Source organism: Gorilla gorilla, chromosome 1, assembly GCF_029281585.2.
Source record: "Gorilla gorilla gorilla isolate KB3781 chromosome 1, NHGRI_mGorGor1-v2.1_pri, whole genome shotgun sequence".
Taxonomy (NCBI): domain Eukaryota; kingdom Metazoa; phylum Chordata; class Mammalia; order Primates; family Hominidae; genus Gorilla; species Gorilla gorilla.
Window position 1 is genome coordinate 127318708 of NC_073224.2, and position 22615 is coordinate 127341322.

Genomic DNA, 22615 nt, shown 5'->3' on the forward strand with positions numbered 1-22615 from the left:
AAGCACCTTTCACCTCAGGTGAGTTGAGTTCTCCTCCTCTCTGCACCCACTATACTCTGTGGATAGAGCTCTTATAACTGCATTCATAATGTAGTTCTACAATGACCTATTTATCTATCTCCTGCTTTAAATGGTGGACTTCTTGAGGGCAGGGCCTATGTCTGTTCTTACTCATGTTTATATCCCTATGTCCTGCTCAGTGCCCATAACCCATCAGCTGATACATGGATGAAAAAATATGGCCTTCTAAAACTATCGATATACCATGACGCTAATGAAGCTTCAGTGTCAGGGCCCCTCATTTGCATGAGAACCTACCTAGTGATTTTAAATTCATAATTGGGTATTATTTTACTTAAAGAGACCCTTCCTCCTCCCCCCTCCAAAAAAAAAAACCCAACCAACAACTATATAAATTTTAGGCTCCACAAAACCTGGGCACACCCCTGGGTTGCTGAGATGGAGTGTGACTCTATTTAATTTATGTTCCCTGTTTGCCATTGGAGGAGAAGGAAACACCCCAAGTACATTTCTCCTTTCCTGAGATTATTTTTGAGAGATATAATCTTGTCACTTAGCCATCATCTGATCAAAGGAAATGAAAATGCTGGAGCAGTGTACCTGGCAGCATGGAATACACTGACTTCCAAAAATTATACTAATCAAAGACAAACAACATGCCCAGGTGAAATTCCAGGAGATGTTTCTTTATTCACAATGTTTACGGTCGGGGGAAATATGGCCACTGAAGTCAGCCCTCACACCCCGCATCCCTTTAGGAGCTCGGTCATTTGCTTGGACACCCAGCTTTGGAGGGCAGTAGTCATTTGCTCCTCAGAGCCTACAGTGTTAGGGACTGATCTTTAAGCCATCCTGTTACCCTCATTCTTCATACCTATCCAATGACAAGTCTAGCCAACTTGACCTCTCATAATGTCTCACATTAGCCCACTTCTCTCTTCTCCACTGTCACTGCCCCCGACTCTTGCCTCATTTTTGCAACCAGCACTAACTGGTTTTCCTCCTTCCATTCTTGCCCCACTTCAGTGTATGCTCCACGTGATAGCCAGAATGACCTTTGCAACAATCCCAGCTGGCTGGGTGTCTTCCCTCGGTAGCTCCCTGTTGTACTCACAATAAAGCTCAAATTCCCTTGAATTACACACAAGACCTTCAGACCCAACTTCTGTTTATTTTTTCTTCCTCATCTCCGCCTACCTGCTTGCTGGCACTTCAGGACTCATCATTCTGAGTTATCTGTTCCTCCTCGAAGGTGCCATGCTCTCTGCGCTCTGGACGTTGGCACATGTAGTCCCTCTGCCTTGAGGTTTCTTCTACATCCCTGGCTTGTCTCTTCCACTTTGAGTTTAGATTAGTGCTGTCCAGTAGAAATATTATGTGAGCCACATATTTATTTAATTGTAGATTTTGTAGTAGCCACATTTTTTAAAAGTAGAAGTAAAAAGTACATGAGCACTAACAAAACAATCATGAAATCTTATGGGATGCAATGACAAAAGTAGAAGTAGTCCTACCAAAACTGTAAGGTTGAATTTAAAGGAAAAATGTTTCACACTGCTTCAGTTTTATATTTAAATTAATTAATATTAAACATTTGGTTCCCCAGCCATACTAGTCACATTTCACATCTTTAATCACCCCATTGGGCCAGTGGTCTCCTTCTGAATGGCACAGGTTTAGACTTCAGTTTCTCTGACATCCCATCTGCAGTAGGTGCCCTCCATATGTTACTACAGGAATCAGGGCTTAACCCTCTTGCAGTACCAGTTACACTGTGATATAGCTGTCTGCTTACTTGTCTCTGTTCTTCATCAGACTCAGCTTCTTGACAGTAACGCCTTTGTCTTATTCATCTCTGTATCATCAGCACCCAACAATTCTGGCCTAAAACAATTGCTTGGTTTGTTTGAATGAGGTTGAATGCCTGAAAAACAACAATCTTCTATGGGCCTATGAGGCATTACAAAATCAGGTCCCTTACTTGCTCACTCTGACCTCATCTTCTACCACACTCCCCTTTGTTCATTCTGCTCCAGCCACACTGGCCTCCTTCCCATTCTGTGAATAACCTAAGTATGAGTGAAGCTTAGGGCCTTTGCATTATGTTCTCTGTGCCTGGAAAACCCTTCTCTTGAGGGCCAATTGGCTTCGCTTCTTCCCTTAGTGCATTTAGGTGTCTTATTAAATCTGCCTTCCCTGACCAACTTCTTTCCAACATAGACCCCATTCCACCAGTTAATTTCCTAAGTTTATTTTTCATCACAATGTCCATCACCATTTGGCATGTTAATTATTTAGTTAGTCTGTCCTCACTGTAATGCAAGTTTCATGATAGCAAGCATGGGGGGCTTTTTATGGGGTGATCAGTGATGCATTCACCCAAGTAACTTTTTTTTTTTTAAGAGTTGGGGTCTCACAGGCCGGGTGTGGTGGCTCACGCCTGTAATCCTAGCACTTTGGGAGGCCAAGGTGGATGGATCACAAGGTCAGGAGATCAAGACCATCCTGGCTGACTCGGTGAAACCCCATCTCTACTAAAAATACAAAAAATTAGCCAGGTGTGGTGGTGGGCGCCTGTGGTCCCAGCTACTTGGGAGGCTGAGGCAGGAGAATGGCGTGAACCCGGGAGGTGGAGCTTGCAGTGAGCCGAGATCGTGCCACTGCACTCTAGCCTGGGCAACAGAGCGAGACTCCGTCTCAAGAAAAAAAAAAAAAGAGTTGGGGTCTCACTCTGTTGCCCAGGCTGGAGTGCAGTGGTGGTGCGATCATGGCTGACTGCATCTTCAGTCTCTGGGGCTTAGGTGATCCTCCTACCTCAGCCTCCCAAATAGTTAGGAATATAGGCATAAGCCACCATGCTAGGCCTATACTCCCAACTTAGAATAGTTTCTGGCACCTAACAGGTGCTTGATAAATATTTATTGACTGCAGGAATGTTAAGACTATCACAGGGAAGGTTAGGGAATGGGAAAAGGCAATAAGGTACTCAGAAGTAGAGTTCCAGAAACTTCAATGTTTCTCTCATTTCAAGTTTCACAACGTCCAAATGGCTTGGAAAGCCACACAATGACCAGATTTTCATTGATTTATGTGTAAAACTTGAGGCAGGAGTAAAAGGATAGTCATGAGTTTTAGGAGCTTAAGGCTTTATGAGTATATCCAATTCTCTACCCCCAAAACCAGGGAATTCCTGGTTCTCTAATGGCAGAAGGGTTGGATGGGTGGAATGTGGCTGTTGGAAGCTTCTGTGGCAGTTGGTAGAGACCACCAGTTGGACCAGTGGAAGGGTCTCCAGCAGGACCCATTGAGCAGAAGGAGGCCAGGTGGGAAAGCTCCTGGGAAGAGCAGCCAGACTGGACACTGGGCTGCTTGAGTCCTGAGTCACAGTGAGTCATAGCAGAAAATATAGTTGCTGGGAGGCAGAGGTTGGGGTCTGAGTCTGCATACTGACCACTTTGGAACATTTATTCATGATATGGGGCAAGCTACTTAATCAATGCTTTGTCCTAGCTTGTAAAATAGAGATAATTTGTATTCCACAGGGTTGTGAAGATGATGTGACATAATATACGTGAAAATGCTCTGTGAACTGGAAAGTGTTTGACAAATACAAGTTATTAGCTCTGGAGGCATTTTCCCATGAATTCTCTTGTCTACCTACCCTACACCTTCGATCACTGAATTTATTGTATATAACTCAGGGCTCTTGTAAACTTTTATTTTGTTATATAAAACTCAGGCTCGTTTCTCCCGAATGTCCCTCAAGGTTCAGAAAAACAGATCTCAATCTGGCCTTGGAGAACTTAAGGAGCCACATCCTGACATTTCAAGGAATACTGTTTTCCAATTATTTCATATGTGAATGTCTTATCTCCCCAGATAAACAGTAAGCTGCTTGTTGTTAAGAGCACAGACTTTAGTACTGGGTTTATTTATTTATTTATTTATTTATTTATTTATTTTTGAGACAGGATCTCACTGTTTTGCCCTGGCTGTAGTACAGTGGTGCTAATCATGGCTCATCATGGCCTCAACCTCCTGGGCTAAATCGATCCTCCTGCCTCAGCCACCCAAGTAGCTGGAACTACAGGCACATGCCACTGTGCCCAGCCTCAGTATTGGGTTTAAAGTTTAGTTTTGCTTACTTACTAGCTGTGTAGGACTTTGAGTACGTTGCTTACTCTCTTTAAGCCTTAGTTTTCTCATCCACAATATTGACATTATAATAATTTATAAAAGGCTGTTGTGAGAATTTCAAAAGATAATCTATCTAAAGTTCTTAACCCAGTGCCTGGTACATAGTAAGAGACTAATCAATGTATCTTCTTGGCAATAGCTACCAGCACAAGGCTAAGCATCTACTTGTATTGGGCTTTTCTAAAATACTTGATTGATTGAGAACTAAAAGCAAACCAAAGAAAGCAGAGTAATTCAAAGCTAATCTTGGTTTTAGTCTTCCAGCCTATCAAGAGGAACAGAAAGGTGTATGGCCTCCTGATCCAGGCAGAGAAGTAAACAGCAATATAGAGGCAATTTATTTTCTTGGATTCACAATGGATTAATTTCATTTGAAACATGGCAGTGGGTTTAGGTAGAGGGAGGAAATATTGGCAATTTTAGTCCTGAAATGTTGGTGGGATGTTTATGGGACACAAGTATGGGGCAAGCATGACACAAATTTTCTAGGACATTTTCCACTTCCAAATCATCTGTCACATTTTCAGACCACACATTTTGATTTTTGTTCAGGAAATCTGATGGACACAAATGCAGGTGTACATGACCAATAATGATTAACACTTTATTTCTATGGTTATTTGTTTAATTTAACCACACAGACAACAGTTTTAAAACTCTTACTGAACTCTACCAACAGGTTCTAGGGGTCAAAGATAAGGTATAATTCTTGACCTCCTATTATGGTTGAGGAAACAGACACATAACTGTATTGAAATACTGAAGTGCTGTTCTAAGGGTTGTGTACAAAATGATATGGATGTGGAACATAGGGGAAGATGTGGTGGGGTCAGAACAAATTTCACAGAGGAAATGGCGTATCTGAAGAATAGCTAAGATTTGTCCATGTTGACCACAAGAAAAGACCATCTCATAGAAAAGAAATGGCACAAGCAAAGACCTGGAGACACATATGATGTTATTGAATCACAGGGTGGGGTGGCTGTCCCAGTTGAGAAAAAAGATTGAAAAGTTAATTTGGGTTCAGAGTGTGGAGGGTTTGAATTCTATCGTAGGCAGAAATTTAAACTAGGGATGACCTGGTGTCAGTAGGGAGGGTAAATGCAGTAGGGAGAGGCCAGGGGCAAGGAGGAGATGGGGAGGAATGTTGAAAACATCCAGGCCAAAAATGCTTGGCCCTGAGTTAGGACTATAGCCATGGGAATGGAGAAAGGGGATTAAATTCAGACATACTTCTGACAGAATGGACCCAACACAGGGCCCTCTTCCAATTATACGTACACACACATACACACAAATACACGCACATATGAGAGAAAGACTCCATTAAGAGACACTTCCATAAATGAGAAGGAAAAATTACAAAAAATTCTATAGTAGTGAGCAGTAGGAGAGAAGAGTAATGGCCTATGATTGAATAAAATTCTGTGACCTTCTGCTCTGTGTTTGACCTGACCATGTGGCCTTGATGTGGAGACTATGACCTCTGTATCTCAGTTTGTATTTCCTCCTCCCTTCCTCCCTCCTTCCCCCAATACATACACAATCTGCTTCTGTGTCACATGTTAATAATAGCTGCCAGCTGGTCACCAGATCCTCCATCTAAAATTAATGATTGGAGCCGGGCACGGTGGCTCACGCCTGTAATCCCAGCACTGAGAGGCTGAGACAAGCAGATCACTTGAGCCCAGGAGTTTGAGACCAGCCTGGGAAACATGGCAAAACCCCGTCTTTGCAAAAAATACAAAAATTAGCCAGGCGTGGTGGTGTGCACTTGTACTCCCAGCTACTTGGGAGGCTGAAGTGGGAGGATCATCTAAGCCTGGGAGGTTGAGGATGCAGTGAGCCACGATCATGCCACTGCACTCCAGCCTGGGTGACAGAGGGAGACCCTGTCTCAAAAACAAACAAACAAACAAACAAACAAACCAACAAACAAAATTGTGTAGGGAGGAGCTTTGAAGATGGAAAGCCCTATTATTTTCTTCTTCAGGGTATGGTCCTCTTTCAAGTCAGCCTTGTTCGCTGGACACAAAGCAAAACTCAGCCTAGTAAAGGATGGGCTTTCAGAGGATGACAGCACTCTTTCACCCGACTTCTGGACCAGCCAGAGATCTGGTGCGGTTGTTACAGGAGGAAGAGCAAATTGGGCTACAGGTCCTGAGGCAAGAGGAAAGGCCTGGCAAGGATTTGGGAGGATGGAGAGAAATTGGCTGGACACATTTTCCTTGGTCTCTAAGACAATCAAGAAGTATTTACCCAGCCAGGTGCTGTGGTGTGTGCCTGTAATCCCAGCACTTTTGGAGGCTGCGGCTGGAGCATTACTTGAAGCTAGGAATTCAAAACCAGCTCTGGCAACAAAGTAGGTCCCTGTCTCTCCAACAAATGGAAAAAAAATTAGCTGGATGTGGTGAGGCATGCTTGTAGTCCCAGCTACATGGGAGGCTGAGGCAGGAAGAGTGCTTGAGCCCAGGAGTTTGAGGCTGCAGTGAGCTATGATGGTGCCATTGCACTCCAGCCTCGGTGACAGAAGACCCTGTCTCTAATTAATAAGTAAAACATTTAAAAAGTATTTACTGGATATTGTGTACCTGCTACCAAGGGCTTCTTTCAATCTGTTCCACAAAGTCTATTCATTTACCCAACAAATATTTGTTAAGAACTTAGTGAATATCAGCCCCTGCCTTAGGCCTTAGAAATACAGAAACAATAAATGAGACCAGGACCGTCTACCTCTGCCCTCACTCTCCGCTCTTGATTTTAGCCAAAAGGCTGAGAACCATTGACCTCACTCTCTTTGTCAGTTCAGCTCTAAAGATTGTAAGATGAGGTTGGGCTTGTATGTAGGTGGGGGAGTCTTCTCTTGTGATCTCATGTGTTTAGATAAGTATGCTAAGAGAATGCTAGACAATTTTGTCAGCCTCACCAACTACATTGTAATCTCTGAGTTTCCAGTGCTCAGTCTATTACCTAACACATAAGCAATGCTCAGTAAAAGAGTGTTGAATGAAAAAAATTGCCTACTCTGAGCGGCAATTTTTAACTCAGTGTTTGATGTGTCAAGAACATTTGATCTTGAAGTGTGGGACAGGACAACTGATAAGTGCTAAATCCTACTGTGAAAATTCCACTGTTCAGAGTTGCAGAAATACAAGGCATACATGAGAGTAGACTTAGTAATTTATGCTGCATCTTTGATTTCACAGTAACAGGTGACCCAACACTCAGTCTCTCCCAGCATTAAGATTTGAAGCCACCTCATAGCTAGACTCATGTTATGGCTTTTAGCCAACTGAAGGAAGGAAAGTTTTAAATGAAGCAGTCATTTTATTTCCCGAAGACCAGGAAGGCAGTGATAGCAAAAGGAACATGGATGTTTTAAATATTAATAATAATAATTTTATATTTGCATAATGCTTATACTTTCCCAAAATATAGTTTGTGTCATTGGATACCATTTGATTATATCATGATAGATAGGATAGAAATTATGATCTCCTTTCCAGATAAGAAAAAAGAGGCAAAGTGAGAAAAAATGATTTACCTAAAGACACACAGCTGGGTACTGGAAAAATTGGACTGCAACTCAAATCTCTTGATGACCAGTATTATGCTGACTTCCATATTTGGTTTTGGAGGCACTAAGTTTCATAAGGAAAAGGATTTTTTTTAGGTCACTGCTGAATCGTAAATGCCTAATAGTGGGTGTTCAATAAACATTAGTTTAATGCGTGAATAAATTCCTTCCTTCCAATTCTTTGAATCTGTTTTAATTGCTTTATTCCTAATTTCTTGTGTTAGTTGATTATCTCATTAATATTTGTATTTTTTCTTGCTCGTATAGGCAATTAAGACTGTGCATTTCCCTCTAAATACTAGTTTAGTTGTATCCCACAAGTTTTGATATGTATTTTCATTATTATTATCACTTAGTCCTAAATATTTTCAAATTCTAAAGAAGTTTAAATATATGTTTTTTAAAAATTATCTTTTAAAACTGGATATATATTGTAATTTAACTGCATTATGTTCAGAGAACTTGGTCTCTGTGAAACTGATTATTTTTAATATGTTAGAATATAATTTATGACCTCATATATGCTTGATTTTTGTAAAAGTATACTTTTCACTTGTTACTACGTTTTACATATAATCAGCTGGATCAAACTTATGGTGTTGTTTAAATAATCCCCTGTAGATGTTTTAAGCAGCGATTCTATCAGTTACTGAAAGAGGTATGCTAGAATCTGTCACAATGGTGGTGTATTTGTCAATTTTTTTGTAAATTTGTCATTTTTTACTTTATATAGTTTAAATTTTATTAGGTACATAAGAGTTTAGAAGTTTATATCTTCCTGGGAAATAAAAACATTGATGGTTATGTAGTAACCCATTTATTTTAGCAAAATTTTTGTCTGATAGTCATGTATTATAACTACGCAAGCTTTCTTTCAGTTACTACATTGCCATTCTTTAAGTTTCAACCTTTCTTTGTCTCTTTGTTCTGAGTGTTCACTTTATAAATAGCAAATGTGGATTTTAAAAAGTGCCGTTTAAAAATTATTTCCCTCCAGGTGCTTTGGCTTATGCCTGTAGTCCCAGCACTTTGGGAGGCTGAGGCAGGTGGATTGCTTGAGCCCAGGAGTTCAAGACCAGCTTGGGCAACATGGCAAAACCCTGTCTTAAGACAAAAAAAAAAAAAAAAAATAGAAAAATTAGCTGGGAGTGGTGGCACGTGCCTGTAGTCCTCGCTACTCAGGGAACTGGGGTGAGAAGACCACTTGAGCCTGGGACATGGAGGTTACAGTGAGCCAAGATTGCACCACTGCACTCTAGCCTGGGCAGTGGAGTAAGACCCTGTCTCAAAATAAAAAGAAAAAAATTTCCATATTGACTTTTTTAACCCAAAGAGTTTGGTCTGTTTATTGTTTATTTTTAACCCAAAGAGTAAATATAATTACTGTTATATTTAGATTAATTTCTATTATCTAAATGTGCACTTTCTATTTCTTCTGCTTTTTCTGTTTGCTTATTCCCATTCCTTTCTCTCTTTCTTTTGGATTCAGATTTTATGCGTTTATTCAATTTTTTCCCCTTTAATAGATGTTCTATTCTTATAATGGTTACTCTAGAAATCTTAACATGCATAATTTTCTTAATACAGGCTAAAGCTATTTGATACATTTCTCTTCTAACAATTTAAGGAAGCTTAGAGTGCTGTTCCTCAGATTAATCTCCCCCAATTTTTACGCTGTCACTGTTCACATTTCTGTTTGTTTTACTTCTTATCCCATAAATTAGCTATTTTACTTATTGTTTTATATAATCAATTGTTTTTAGATTTCTGTCTATGTCTATATATTTGTCAGGCTATTTGTTTAGTATCCCTTCTAGCATCTCAAACCTTTTTTCTGATATCATTCTACTTCTCAGAATGTATTCATTAGAAGTTCATTTGGGTCTATTAGTAAAGTTCCAATTTTTAATTATCCAAAATTTTCTTTATTTTCCTCCTTATTTTTGTAAGATTTTTTTTTTTTTAATGGAGTCTCACTCTATTGCCCAGGCTGGAGTGCAGTGGTGCGATCTTGGCTCACTGCAACCTCCTCCTCCTGGGTTCCAGCGATTCTCCTGCTTCAGCCTCCAGAGTAGCTGGGACTACAGGCGGGTCCCACCATGCTCAGCTAATTGTTTTTGTATTTTTAGTAGAGACAGGGTTTCACCGTGTTAGCCAGGATGGTCTTGATCTCCTCACCTCGTGATCTGCCTGTCTCGGACTCCCAAAGTGCTAGGACTACAGGCGTGAGCCACCACGCCTGGCCTTCTGTAAGATTTTTAAAATATATACATTTTTAGGTAAACTTATTTTTCATCTCAGTCTTTTGAAGAAATGATGCTTTTCCATCTGCCTTCCACTGTGGTGTTGAAAAATCAGTTGTCAGTCTAAATATCATTTCTCTATAGGTAATATCTTTCTAACTAGTCTTAACATTTCTCTTTGTAGATCTGTGGTTTTACAAAGACATTTTACAAAGTGTCTAGATATGTATTTGTTTTATGAGGGATTCTTTGTGATTCCTTAAGTTGAATATTTGCATCTTTTATCAGTTCTGAAAAATTCTCAACCATTATTTTTCCCCAAGTTTTGAAAAAACTGTGGTAATATATATATACATATATATATATATAATGTAAAATGTACCATTTTAACTATTTCTAAGTGTACAGTTCAGTGACATTAAGGACATTCACATTGTTGTGCAATCATTACTACCATTCATCCCCAGAACTTTTTAAAAAGCTTCCCAAAGTAAAGCTTTATACCCATTAAACACTAACTATCCACTCCTCCCTCCCTCAAGCCCCTGGCAACCCATTATACTTTCTGTCCCAATTCTACTACTCTAAGTACCTCATATAAATGGAATCATACAATATTCATCTTGTTGTGACTGACTTATTTCACTTAGCATAATGTCCTCAAGTTTCATCCATGTCATAGCTTGTGTTGGAATTTCCTTTCTTTTTAAGGCTGGATAATATTTTATTGTATGTAAATGCTACATTTTGTGTGTCCATTCATCCATCTATACACATTTGGGTTGCCTCCACCCTATGGCAACTGTGAGTAATGCTGCTATAAACATGGGTGTACAAATATCTGTTCAAGTCCCCACTTTCTATTCTTCTGGGGAGTCATAATTTTATTTTATTTTTATTTTTATTTTATTTTTATTAATTTTATTAATTTATTTTTTATTTTATTTTATTATTTTAATAATAAAATTCATTTTATTAATTTTATTTTTAATTTTTTGAGAAACTGCCATACTATTTTATATAGCACTTGTACAATTTTACATTGACATCAGCAGTGCACAATAATTTCAATTTCTCTATAGCCTCACCAATACTTGTTATCTGTGTGAGTATTTTTTTGCTAATAGCCATACTTATAAGTGTAAGGTGATATCTCATTGTGGGTTTTATTTGCATTTCCCTAACAATTAGTGATGTTGAATATCTTTTTATTTACTTACTGACCATTTGTATATCTCTTTGGAGAAACGTTTACTGAAGTCCTTTGCCCTTTTTAAAAATCAAGGGTATTTTGTTGTTGTCATTGTTGAATTGCAGGAGTTTCTTGTGCATTTTATATATTAATTCCTTATCACACACATGATTTACAAATATTTTCTCCCATTTTGTGAGTTTCCTTTTCAATCCATCAATAGTGTCCTTTGATGCACAAATGTTTTAAATTTTGATGTAGTTCAATTTATCGATTTTTTTCTTTTGTTGCCTTTGCTTTTGGTGTCATATCCAAGAAATCGTTGCCAAATCCAATGCTGTGAAGCTTGTCCCCTTATGTTTTCTTCTAAGAGGTTTATAGTTTTAATTCTTATGTTTAGGCCTTTAACCCATTTTGAGCTATTTTTTGTATATGGTATAAGGTAAGCATCCAACTTTATTCTTTTGTTATTATCCAGTTTTCCCAACACCATTTGTTGAAAAGACAGTATCTCTTTGAATATTACCTTTTTAATCCCTCTTTTGGGAAGGTGAATAGATACATACATAGCTCTCACTTCATTCTCCATGTTTCTTAATATTTTGTAGTTTCCATTTCATGATTTCTCTAAGCTGAATTCTGTAAAATTTCTTCAGCTATTCTTCAATTTACTAATTCTTCTGGGTGAGTCTACTATTTAACCTGTCCACAGAGTTTTAAATTTAATTATTTAATTATTACATTAAAAAATTTTTTTCTGGATCTATTTGGTTATTTTTCAAATATGTCTGGTAATTTTTTTTTTTTTTTTTTACAGAGTCTCAGTCTGTCACCCAGGCTGGAGTGCAGTGGCACAATCTTGGCTCACTGCAACCTCAGCCTCCTGGGTTCAAGCAATTCTTATGCCTCAGTCTCCTGAATAGCTGAGACTACAGGAATGCACCACCACACTCAGCTAGTTTTTGTGTTTTTAGTAGAGACAGGGTCTTGTCACGTTGGTCAGGTTAGTCCCGAACTCCTGGCCTCAACTGATCCTCCTGCCTCTGCCTCCCAGTGTTGGAATTACAGGTATGAGTCACTGTGCCCCGCCTGTCTGATCATTTTTGATAGCCTCTTTTTCTTTTCTCCTATTTTCAATTAGTTCTCTTACTTTTATATGTGTTATATATACTTAAAAAATATTCTGTAGCCATTAATAACTACATTTAAAGTCTCGGTAGGTCACTTTTTCCTTACATGGTGTTTCTGCTGTCCCTTACTCAGGGAATTTTGTTTCCTTGTGTATTTTGTGACTTTTGTAAATTGTGAGCTAACATTCTTTGGAACTTTTTTAGATTCTTAGATTCCTGAGTGGAGAGAATTTGTGTTTGCTTTTGCCAGGGGCTTGGGGTCTACCAACCTGAATCACTTTGAAGAAACATGAAGGAAATGTGAATTCAGGCTGTAACCTTATTTGAAGTCTCACATGTGGTTACAAATTCTCAAAAGAAGACTTTTGGACCTTGTACCAAGTGCCATTATTTTTTCATCATATTCCTTTGAGGGGTATATGTGTGTCTCTTTTAATTATTCACTGAGCATATGATCCTTTGCAATCCTGGATAAATGTTTGGGTTTCTAATCTTACTTTTGAATTTGTGTAGACCTGAGACTTATTGTCCTGTAGCCAAGTGGCCACTGAAACAAATGCTCTGGATTACTGTGGACCAGCAAATGTTCTAGAACAGCTACCAGCTTTAGCATTCACCCTCCTCTTTAGATTTGTGCCATGCCACCTTTGACTTTGGAATATTTCCTATATTTTTTGTCAAACAAAAGGTGTTTTTAATTTTTTATCTGGTAGTTTTGAGAGGTTTTAAGAAAGGTTTTTCAAATTCCTCTGTAATACTATATACCTCCACAGGTTCTTACAGTTCTAAACTCCGGGACGTTTCTAACTTGATCTATGTTTTTATGTGTGTTAATTCATTTTTCACAAGAAGTCTATGAGATAGGTATTATCATTATAATTATTTCTATTTTAAAGATGGAGAAACTGAGGCATAGGGATGTTAAGTAATAAGCCCAAGGCCACATAGCTAATAAGTGGTGAGGATCTAAATCTGGGAATTCTGGCTTTAGTGCATATGCACGTAACCATTCCAATCAGTCACATTCCATTTCTGCTTTGTGCCTGCACTCCTCCTTCTTGCTTACAGTCAGAATGGGGAAGCAATGCATGCCCATATGGAACCATTAGAAAATAACACAATATATATTCAAACTGTTTGTATAGGTTCTTAAGTTCTACAGATGTTTGCAGAAAGAGTAATCAATGAGGAAGTTTCTTGACAGTTTTGGACTTGATACAGGTGTTAAGAGATGGATTCGAGTTGACTAAATAGGAAAAAAGGGGAAAGGAAAGGAATTCCAACAAAAGGGGTGGAGTGGAATTTGAGCTTAATGTCGGAGGTAGAAAGGAACATCACAGTATATGTGTGAAAACACCGGTCTATGAAGCAGAAAGTCTTCTTCAAGAAGAAATAGATATTCAGCTGAGTAGGTAGGAAGGAGCCTGAAAGCCAGATAAAGAAATTTAGATGTAACCAGTAGAAATTAGGTTTAAGGAAGATGCCTTTGCAACAGCATACCGGCTAGAAGTTGTCAAAAACTGAAACAACTGAGATTTTACTCTGCATGTAAGCTAAAAAGTTATCCTGTTGCGTGGATGATGGTGGAAGACATGAGACTCCTGAGTCAGAGACAAAGGACTCTATTAATCATAGCATAGTGGCAGCATGAATGTCAGTTTCATATCCATTCCCCATGCTCCTCAAATTCCACAGAGGTGATGCAGAATCAATGCTGTATATGTCATGAGTTTTTGCCAGAGCTGAGGAATCCCAAGCCTAGGAAACTCAAGTCTTCTATAATGGAATGTGTGCATACCTGCCTGGCCTTTGCCTTGGAGAAAGACATTTTTATTATACTATACAATAAACAAATCTGTTCTCTGCTCCGGAGGAAGACAGTCCAAAAATAAGGCCATCTGTGCCTCTGCTTACAAGATGGGAAGAAACATGAGAAATTAATGAGAAATTGTTTCCCAGCAGAAGTTATCTGAGAAATAGCAATCTGAATATGAAGTGTTTGGGACATTTCATGTAAGCTCCACAAAAGTAGAGCTCTTACCTGTTGTCAGTCTTGCTCATTTTAATAGTCCTAGAGATGAACTTTATTAAGTTATTAAGATATAATCTTAATAAATTTAGCTTTAATAAATGTTTGCTGGATGCATTCAGTGCCTAACAATTTTTGAGTGTTCACTATATGCAGGCCTAGTACTACTCACTTGACAAGTGTTAACTCACTTAATCCTCATAGCAATACTTTTATTATCCCATTTTACAGATGTTAAAACTGAGGCATAAAAAGTTTTAATTGGCTTGCTCCAGGTCATGCATATAGGAAGTGGTAGAGCTGGTATTCAAACACCAACATATGATTCCAGAACTGATGGTTTTAAATAGTATAATAAATTGCCTCTCAAGGCCTGCCTGGTGGTGGTAGTGATTAAGAAAAATAGATAAAGGTGACTTTTAAAGGAATAACTGGCTGTCTTTGGTGATTTTCTGGATATAGTGGATAAAAAAAATGGTGAGTTGTGGTCTCTGTGAAGATGGTAGAGTAAGGTACTCTGAAAATGAACTCCAACATAAAAGCAACTAAAAATTTGCCAAAAATGATCAGAATCTACTTTTTCAGAACCCTGGAAATTCACCAAATGCTTGCAGCAACTCAGGGAACACATATTCAGGAAAAATAGCTGAGTCTTCATAGGAGGGACAGACTTGTGACATTATAACTTGCCTTCGCTCCATCTCTAGCTCCCCAGCTCAGTGGCAGATAGCCACTTGAAGATAACAGCCTGCCTTCTAGCACCAGTACCAGAAGAAGGAGAATGAATGTTGTCATTTGGAAATATTTGTCCTTGGTTGATTGTCTGGTGACGCCCTAGGAGATGGGCTCAAAAGTCATGTTTTATCTTGTTTCAGAGCTTGCCCAGCCCTAAAGTCACTATCTGGAGTCATTTGTTGAAAACACAAGTAAATGTTTTAGCCTTTGCTACTGAGACAATGGATAACAGTTGGGGCAAACAATAGATTAACCAAATATCTTGGGAGAAAAGCCTAAATGAGATGCTTTGGCGAATAAGGACTTTGAAAAGCTCTTACATTTCTGGGAATTTAGAAGGCCATGTGCATGCCGAGAACTGTTCACATGCTCAAGAAAGACCAGAGAAAGTCCTGATTTCTCCCCATCTAGTTTACCTGAGCAAACAGTAAGTGAAGGCCAAGGCCGAGCTGTATGTAAACCGCTCGGCTGAGTGCTGAAGGCATGCCCCAATAAAGTTGCAGAATCCCTCTGTAAAGACTCCATCTCAAAAAAACAAAACAAAACAAAACAAAACCAAAAACCACAAAACAAAACCAAAAAACCACTGCCACTGGTAATGATAACTACATAGATAAATATAAAAGATATTATTAATGTATTTTTGTTTGTAACTCCCTTTTTAAAAATCTGATTTAAAAGACAGCTACATAAAGCAATAATTATAAATTTATATTGATGGAAAAACAATGTATTAAGAAGTAATTTGTGACAGTAACAGCATAAAGCAAGAAACTGAACTATATAGGAACAAAATTGTGTACAACATTAAAAGTTGGTATTAATCCGAATTACATTGTTATAAATTAAGATGTTAATTATAATTCCCAGGGAAATTGCCAAGAAAATAGCTCAAAAGTATGTAGTAAAAGAAATGGTAAAGGAATTAAAGTGGCCCCCTGAAAAAGTGTCTATTTAACACAGAAGAAACTAGTAATGGAGGAACTGAGGTGCAAAAAAGATATAAGACATATACATAATACATAGCAAAATGGCACAAGTAAGCCCTTTCTTTTCAGTAATTACATTAAATGTGAATGAATTAACTCTCAAAAGGCAGAGGTTAGAAGAAGGAATTAAAAAAAAACATGATCCAACTATACGCTGTTTGTAAAAGTCTCCCTTTAGATTTAAAGACACAAACAGGTTGAAAGTAAAAGAATGAGAAAAGATAAGTATTTCCTGCAAACAGTAGCAAAAAGAGAGTTGAAGTGGCTATCCTAAAACCAGACAAATGTATCAGACTTTAAGACAAAAATTGTCATGAGAGACAAAGAAGGACATTTTATAATGATAAAAGAGTCACTCCACTATGAAGATATAACAATGATCAACATGTATACATCTAACAATATGGGACATTCTCCAGGTTAAACTATAAGACAGGCCACAAAGCAAGTCTGAATAAATTTTAAAATGTTGAAATTACATGAAATATGTTCTCTGACCACATTAAGATGAAATTGGGCTGGGTGTGGTGGCATGTGCCTGTAATCCCAGCTACTCAGGAAGCTGAGGTGTGAAGACTGCTTGAGCCTAGGAGTTCAAGGCCTGCTGGGCAACATAGTGAGACCCCATCTTTTAAAATGTTGGAAGTCAATAACAGATGTAAATCAGGAAGGTTCCTAAATATATGGAAATTAAGCAAATAAACTCTTAAACAACAGTGGGTCAAAGAAGAAATTGCAAGAGACATTAGAAAATATTGGGGTGAATACAAATGAAAACATAACATAGAAAAATGTATGGGATACAGGGAATGTTGGAAGAATGCTTAGAGGGAAATTTACAGTTAGTTGAACACCTTCATTAAAAAAAGAAGAAAGATCTCAAATCAACAACATGATCTTCCATTCTTAGAAAGTAGAAAAAGAAGGGCAAACTGAACCCAAAGCAAGAAAAAGGAAGAAAATAATAAAGATTAGAGTGAAAGTAAATGAAAAAGAGATTAGAAAAATATTAGAGAAAATCAATGAAGCCAGAAGTTGGTTCTTTTAAAAGGTCAACAAAATAGGCAATCCTTTATCCATGCTGACTAGAAAAATAGGGAGAAAACTGAAATTACAAAAATCAGGAATGAGAGCAGGCACTTTACTATCAATCTTAAAGAAATAAAAAGAATTATAAGGCAATACTATGAGCAATTGCATGACAACAAATTTTATAATCTAGAGAAAATGGACAAATTTCTAAAAACACACAAAGTACTAAAACTCACTCAAGAAAGACTAGAAAATCTGGATAGATGTATAAAAAGTAAACGAATTGAATCAGTAATCAAAAAACTTCCAACAAAAAAAACCAAAACAAGGCTGGCTGTGGTGCTCATGCCTGTAATTCCAGCACTTTGGTAGGCTGGGACAGGAGGATTACTTGAGGCTAGGAGTTTAAGGCCAGTGTGTGCAACACAGCAACACCCTGTCTCTACAAAAAAATTTAAAAAAGATTAGCTGAGCATGGTGGTGTGCACCTGTAGCTCTAGATACATGGGGGGCTGCGGTGGAAGGATCTCCTGAGTCCAGGAGTTTGAGGCTTCAGTGAGCTATGATTTGTCCAATGCATTCCAGCCTGGGCGACAGAGAGAGAGAGACCTTGTCTTTTTTTTTTTTTTTTTTTTTGAAACAGAGTCTCACTCTGTTGCCCAGGCTGGAGTGCAGTGGCATGATATCGGCTCACCGCAACCTCCGCCTCCTCAGTTCAAGCGATTCTCCTGTCTCAGCCTCCCTAGTAGCTGGGACTACAGGCGCATGCCACCACACCAGGTTAATTTTTGTATTTTTTAGTGGAGATGAGATTTCACCATATTGGTCAGGCTGGTCTTGAACTCCTGACCTCAGGTGATCCACCCGCCTCAGCCTCCCGAAGTGCTGGGATTACAAGCGTGAGCCACCGTGCTCAGCCCGACCATGTCTTAAAAGGGGGAAAAAAAGGAAAAAGACAAGAAAAAAAAAAAAAAAAAGCCCATGACTGGATGGCTTCACTGATAAATCCTGCTACATTTTCAAATAATTATCCTTAAGCTTTCACAAAGATTTTTTAAAAAAATAAAGGTCAGGGGATACTTCCTAACACCTTCTATGAGACCAATATTACCCTAATACTAACACCAGACAAAGACAACAGGGAAAAGAAAATAACAGACCAGTATCCATTGTGAATATGGATGTACAAATCTTCAACAAAATACTAACAAATTGACTTCAGTAGCATATGAAAATGATTATCTGAGGGATCTTCAAAAGTTCATGGAAAACACATATGAGAAGAGAATGCATGGATTTCAATTTTTTGCACTAAAATAAACTTGTACTAACTTATAACATGTCTGAACAAGATCTAGATTGAGGCACTAAGAAAGATAAGGCATCAGTTTGAAAACAGCCCATATCAGAGCGACATGAATTTTGTTAAAATTGAAGCAAGAACAAACATCACATTTGTAGTGAAGCTTGAGTTGGAGAATGGTGAAATCATTGGTGCTTTACAAAAAGTTTATGGGGACAACGCCCCAAAGAAATCAGCAATGGATAACTCGTTTAAAGAAAGGATGAGATGATATTGAATATGAAGCCTACGGTGGCAGACCATCCACATCCATTTATGAGGAAAAAATTAATCTTGTTTGTGCCCTAATTGAAGAGGATCAACGATTAACAGCAGAAACAATAGTCAATGCCATAAACATCTCAGTTGGTTCAGCTTACCCAGTTCTGACCGAAAAATTAAAGTTGTGCAAACTTTCCACTTGATGGGTGCCAAAACCATTGTGCCCAGATCAGCTGCACAAAAGAGCAGAACTTTCAAAGGAAATTTTAAACAAGCAGAGTCAAGATCCTGAAGCATTTCTTTAAAGGATTACAACAGGAGATGACATATAGTTTTACCAGTATGATCCTAAAGACAAGGCACAATCAAAGCAATGGATACCAAGATGTAAAAAGTGGTCCATGCCAGGTGCAGTGGCTCACGCCTGTAATCCCAGCACTTTGGGAGGCCGAGGTGGGTGGGTCACTTGAGGCCAGGAGTTTGACACCAGTCTGGGCAACGTGGGGAAACCCCATCTCTACTGAAAACACAAAAATTAGCCAGGTGTGGTGGCACATGCCTGTAGTTCCAGCTGCTCAGGAGGCTGAGGCAGGAGAATCTCTTGAACCCAGGAGGTGGAGGTTGCAGTGAGCCGAGATTGCGCCACTGCACACCAGCCTGGGCAACAGAGTGTGGCTCGGTCTCAAAAGACAAACAAACTAACAAACAAACAAAAAAAGTGGTCCAGTCAAAGCGAAAGTGAACTGGTCAAGAGCAAAGGTCACAGCAACAGTTTTTTGGGATGGTCAAAGCATTTACTTGTTTACTTTCTGGAGGGCCAAAGAATGATAGCATCTGCTTATTATGAGAGTGTTTTAAGAGAGTTAGACAAAGCTTTAGCAGAAAAATACCAGGAAAGCTTCACCAGAGAGTCTTTCTCCACCATGACAATGCTCCTGCTCATTCCTCTCATCAAACAAGGTCAATTTTGTGAAAGTTCTGAAGGGAAATCATTAGGCATCCATCTTACAGTCCTGATTTGGCTCCTTCTGACTTCTTCCTATATCTTAATCTTTAAAAAATCTGTAAAAGGCACCAATTTTTCTTCAGTTAATAATGTAAAAAAATGGCATTGACGTCAGATTTCCGGGACCCTCAGTTCTCTAGGGATGAACTAAGTGGCTAGTATCATCACTTACAAAAGTGTCTTGAATTGATGGAGCTTAATGTTGAGAAATTAGCTTATATTTTATATTTTTTAACTCCATATTCACGAACATTTGAAGTCTCCTTGTACATCACTACCAAGTGGAGTTAATTCCAGAAATGAAAGATTGATTTGATATATAAAAATTAATCAATATAATATTAATAGGATAAAGGGAAAAAAATCGTCATCTCAATAGATACAGAAAAAGCATTTGACAAAATCCAGTACCTTTTCATGATTTAAAAACACACCAGACCAGAAGAAGAAAGGAAATTCTTCAATCTCTTAAAGGTCATCTTTGAAAAACCCACTGCTAACATTATACTTAATGGTGAAAGCTTGAAAATTTCTCCCTATTATCATGAAAAAAAAGAAAATTACTATTCTCACTACTTCTATTCAAAGTTGAAGGATACAAGACCAATATACAAAAATTAGTTGCATTTCTATATATTAGCAATGAACAATCCAACAATGAAAGTAGGAAATTAATTTGATGCACAACAGCATCAAAAAGAACACAATCCTTGGGCATTGTTCCACTTTACACTCTTTAGGATGGCTATTATTAAAAACCAAACCAAAACAAAACAGAAAATAACAATGTTGGTGACGATATGGAGAAATTAAATTCCTTGGGAACTGCTAGTAGGAATGTAAACTGGTGCAGCCACTGTGAAAACCAATATGACGATTCCTCAAAAAAATACAAATAGAATTACCATATGATCCAGCAATTCTATTTCTGGGTATATATCTAAGATCATTAAAAGTAGGAACTTAAATAGATATTTGTGCACCCATGTTCATACCAGCCTTATTCACAATAGGCTGGAAGGTGGAAGCAACCAAGTGTCTATCAATGGATGAATTGATAAACAAAATGTGGTATATACATGCAATAGAATAATATTCAGCCTTGAAAAGGATGAAAATTCTGACACATGCTACAGTATGGATGAACCTTAAGGACATCATGCTAAGTGAAATAAGGCAGTCACAAAAGGACAAGTATTATGTGAATTCACTTATATGAAGTACCTGGAGTAGTCCAATTCACAGAGACAGAAAGGAGAAGAACGATGCTTCCCAAAGGCTGGGAGAGGAAGGAATGGGGAGTTGCTGTTTAATGGGTATGGAGTTTCAGTTTGGGAAGAGGAAAGCAGTTTTAGAGATGGATGGTGGTAATGGTTGCACAACAATGTAAATGTACTTAATGCCACTGAGCTGTACAGTTAAAATACTCAAAATAGGGCCGGGCGCGGTGGCTCACGCCTGTAATCCCAGCACTTTGGGAGGCCGAGGCGGGCGGATCACGAGGTCAGGAGATCGAGACCATCCTGGCTAACACAGTGAAACCCCGTCTCTACTAAAAAAAACAAAAAATTAGCCGGGCGTGGTGGCGGGCGCCTGTAGTCCCAGCTATGCGGGAGGCTGAGGCAGGAGAATGGCGTGAATCCGGGAGGCGGAGCTTGCAGTGAGCCGAGATCGCGCCACTGCCCTCCAGCCTGGGCGACAGAGCGAGACTCCGTCTCAAAAAAAAAAAAAAAAAAAAAAAAAATACTCAAAATAGTTAAAATGGTAAAACAAAACACCAAACAAATTGAAACAAGAAGAGAGGAAAAAATGACGGCAGTACTTTCTAAATCGCTCTGCAGTTTTAATGTAAAACTTATAAAAATTCAAACTGCCTCGTTTTTTTGCAGAAACGGACAAGCAGATCCTAAAATCCATGTGGAAATGCAAGAGACCTTGAATAACCAAAATAGTTTTGAAAAAGAAAAAACTGAAGGACTCACAATTCTGGATTTTAAAACTTAACTACAGTATTCTAAAGGGTACGGTACTCGCATAAGGCTAGACATATAGACTAATTGAATTAAACTGAAAATTCAGAAATAAATCCATCCTCCTGTGGACAATTGATTTTCAACAGGTTTCCAAGACTGTTCCAGGGAGAAAGGACAGTCTTTTCAACAAATGGTGCTGGGACAACTGAATATCTACATATCAAAGAATGAAGTTGGACTCCCAGCTTACACTGTATACAAAAATTAAGTCAAAATCGACCAAATAACTAACTATAAGAGCTAAAATAACAAAGCTTTTCAAAGGAAACAGGTGTAAATCTCTGTGACCTTAGATTAGGTAATGGTTTCTTAAATATGACACAAAAAGCACAAGCAATAAAAGACAAATAGAGAAGTTGGACTTCATCAAAATTAAAAACTTTAGTGCACCAAAGGGCACTACCAAGAAAGTAAAAGTACAAACCAGAGAACGGGGGAAAATATTTGTAAATCATATATCTGATAATAGTCTAGTAGCCAGAATACATAAAGAACCCTTAAAATTCAACAATAAAAAGACAAATAATCCAATTTAAAAATGAGCAAAGGACTCAAACAGATATTTCTGCAAAGAAAATATACAAATGATCAATAAGCATGTGAAAAGATGCTTAACATCATTAGTCATTACACAAATGCAAATTAAGACTACAATGAGATACCACTTCACATCCACCAGGATGGCTTTAATTAAAAAAAAGGAAAAGTAAGTGTTGGCAAGGATAGGGAGAAATGGGAATCCTCATACGTTGCCGGTGGGAATGAAATGGTGCAGCTGCTATGGAAAACAGTTTGGTAGCTCCTCAAAAAGTTGAAAATAAAGTTACTGTATGATCCAGCAATTCTGCTGGATATACCCAAGAAATT

General features: G+C 38.3%; 1 protein-coding gene across 1 annotated transcript in view; it reads left to right on the forward strand.

Annotated features, from left to right (window-relative positions):
• The first annotated feature begins 3275 nt into the window (after window positions 1-3275).
• The window catches only part of LOC101127788 (adenosine receptor A3), a 78604-nt gene continuing 59264 nt past the window's right edge, over window positions 3276-22615 (forward strand). Inside the window, exon 1 of the mRNA XM_019018011.2 lies at window positions 3276-3407. The gene's annotated coding sequence lies outside the window, so the exon portion shown is untranslated. The remainder of the gene's footprint in view (window positions 3408-22615) is intronic.